Here is a 3667-nt window from a genome sequence, read left to right on the forward strand (position 1 = left end):
GATTAAGAGCTGATTTTCTTGAAGAAAATGAGAAGCGTTGCAAGGAAGACCCCAATATAGAAAGAGATATAAAGCAAGAACTGCACTGATGTAAGTTGAAAAGAGTCTTCGGTTTGCTCCGTCATTTGCCTCAAGAATGTCAGATGATGTAAAAATGACTTGTCAACAAAAGATGCATGATTTTTTTGCATTTTCGTGCGACAGGTGCGCGTTTCCATGGTGCGTTACTATGATAAAAGTGAACCGCGTAATGGGAGCAATTATTTAGATGACATCACAATTCAACTTTTGCGTATTTAGCTCATGGTACCAGTTGTAGATTATGACGTCATATCAAATCTGCGCATGACGCGCGTGACGCATCAAGACGGCATTATGGGAAATGGGAAGGAGATAGGGGCCGGTTGGAGGGATCCAGGGGTTCCCATAATTTTCACCAAAGTGATTTTGTGTTCAATAATTTTGTAACTTAATTTTCTGAATCAAATCAAGACATTTTTTAAACAAAATTAATCATTGATCTATCCTGGGTATCACTGGAATATTATATTCAACTTAGGAAAAAGCATCCTTCTATGTCTGAAACGAATTCATGTTAATGCTTGTCAATAACTTGAACCTTGAAACTGCTCATATCGTTGGAATAATGATACTGTACAAAGTTTAAATTTTAATCTATATATTGATCCATACTTATGTCAGTTTAATGTAGGTATTCCCGTCCAATTTTATAAAGAAGTGACTTGAATTTATTAATGTGCATTTAAATTCACGCGTTTTCGTTTTCCCGGAGATATAATATAATTTCAAAATCAGACAATGGAATTAATGTAAAGACACTATAATTTATTTATAATCATTCAAATAAGTCTATGGTCAAGACTATTCAAATTTGAAAATTTCAATATTTGGCATGTGCTTTTAATTTCGTTCTATGGCAAAGATCGAGGTCTAATAAGTTAACGAATGTGCTTTTTTTCTAATTTTGGGCAATGAAATTCAGGAATTGCGCATTTAATTTAATCAACAATGACGGATAGGATTGCTGGAGCATCCAGTTTAATTCTTGATTCATTAGAGTTCAAATTAATAATGTGGAATTCTTTTTTTTTTGCATGGTATCTATATCTATTGCCTAAACAAATTTATGATAACATTAGAATTGTTATGCATTGTGGCTAAATTTGTTTAAAGCCCCCTCACACCTAACCGAATGTAGGCGGACGAAGGGTGACGAATGTGATAAATGAACGAAATGCCCGCGAATTCAACGAATTCAAATACAATTTCAGTCAAATCATGCATGCGATCAGTAACCATTGTCAAATTTTATCAACGAACTGTAAGCGAAGGATACGCAAATGACACGCAAAGGATGTCGATTTTTCGGTTCACCTCTTTAGGAAAATTGCGGCTGAAGGCGAGCGAAGGGTATAACCCCACAAGATGAACGAAAAGTGAGCAATGGTTTGATATGGCGTGCGATTAGAAACAAAGACGAGGGAATAGATCGGGCAATATTGTTCGTTGTGTCATCGTGTTGCTTCGATACAGGTTCTTTCGAGATCGGTCCACTTTGGCAAAAGCGCGAAGAGGGACATTGCGTGACAAAAACACACGAACGATAAACGAACGATTACCGCAGATAAATAAGAGATGCTGAATAAAACAGATGACCAACGATTTTTCAATTCGTCAGGAAATTATAAACATGTTCAAAATTTCCGCGCAAATTTGAATAATCGCAGCTGTTAGTTCGGAAAATGTACTAACGCCAAAACGAAGGTTAAATATGATTTACTATCAGATACCATTGAAAACGATTTTTTTTAAATGCCTTTCGCCAGCCATCGCAAGGCATATTTCAGGCAATTCGGTTAGGTGAGGGGGCCTTAAGGTGTGAGGGGCTTTAAGGACAATTCTATATTCTTCCTTTTTACCCGACAATGCTGAGTGTGTGTGCATTTTCATTAATGTTTACTTTCTTCTTTTTTTTGTTCTTTTCAACTTTATTACAAGTCTCGAGGGAGGATCTAGGATTTTCACGAAGGTGGGGGTGGGGGGCATTTTGTTCAGGAAAATTTTAAATCTAGAAAAGAAGATTTTCACTGCAAAATCGAGGTAATTTGTTCAAGGAAAAAGGGTCCCCAAATGCCTATGCATGACACATTCCAGTAAGAAAAAATATTTTTGTGCCTCTCAAAAGTAAGTCCGCCACTGACATGTCCCTTTTTATACAAATCTTCAACTTTATTCAATTTCAAAGGTGATCCTCTGTATGTCAAGCATGATAGATTTGGAAGGGATGGCTCCATACCATCCACCGTTGCCTTTATTCTTACTTCATCTTAGAAAAAAAACATTATTATTGTAGTACATTTTATAACATTATATCAAAATATTACTAACAGGAAGAGTAGGCCTACACATGAAATAGAATCGCCGAATAATCAACATATTTTAAGTGATTTGTTGCTTTAAATCTTAAAATGCTTGCCTATATACGGGAATTCGTTTGACCAAACGCCATGCAACATCTGATTTCGAATGCCCATTTCTTAATTTCCGTGCACCTATACTTAACACATAAATAACACACTTGAAAAAGATTTTGCAAATACAATGTGGAAAGGATGGCTTTAAACTCCCATTCCTGAAATCGCATGCTGTTTGTAAGAACTCAATTGGTTCACTTGAAAATGATGCTTTGCAGATATATCAACCCACATGCGGAAAATGGTTATGCTCGCGAATTCATTAAATTGCATGCTGCTTAATCTAAATTCTTGTGACTTGATTTGATAATTATTTTGCGCGAAAAGTGTGACAAATAATGCAATACAATTAATGACAAAGTAAACGAGGTTGATGGTCAAACCATTAATTGAATAATTTAAATGAGATAGTAACGAAAAACTTATTGCATTAGGGGAAAGTATTTTCGCCAGTAACGACGTACTGCAGGAGTTTCAACACTTGTTATATCTTTGAAACGCAAGTCGACTTCGATTCTGACGAGTGTTACGGAACTTAGATTATATAAATCAAAAGTCCAGTAGGCAGTTCTTTAAACGTATATACAACAGACATTTATTAGTTGAGATGCAACAACAATGATCACTACTGCGTCATCTTGGTAGCAGCCATAACTTTCTCTATGCAAGTGGTCACGTGTAATAACAAAGTATAGTCTACGCTTGCAGACCTTTATCAGTTATCACCACACCTCCCTTTCTTTAAAGAGGTTTATATACACATATATAATACTTCTTAAACTACAGAGTGACAGGGTGGACTACCTGTACACTTACAACAGTACTAGGGGATTATTCTGCCCCTTAAAGCTGGAGTACTGTCGCTGTCAAATATTTTAACATGCAACATTACAGTTCATATATATTTCATTTTTGCTGTTTGTATGATGCGACAATTCGTTGAACCGGTAGAGACATCTGTTGAGTTGAGTTTTGTGATAGCGATAAATTCAATCCCGTATTGCTGATTAACTTTAACATGCAAATTTATATCATGCACATGCAATCATGCAGTTATCATGGGGTTGTATTAGAGTTCAAACCATTTACAGTTTCAAAGTTATTTTTGAACTCATGTGGCTATTTACAAAACGAAACGCGAATGTTTTTCTGTTTAGTTCGCTTTCCTCTAT

Source organism: Lytechinus variegatus, chromosome 16 (genome assembly GCF_018143015.1).
Source record: "Lytechinus variegatus isolate NC3 chromosome 16, Lvar_3.0, whole genome shotgun sequence".
Classification (NCBI taxonomy): Eukaryota; Metazoa; Echinodermata; class Echinoidea; order Temnopleuroida; family Toxopneustidae; genus Lytechinus; species Lytechinus variegatus.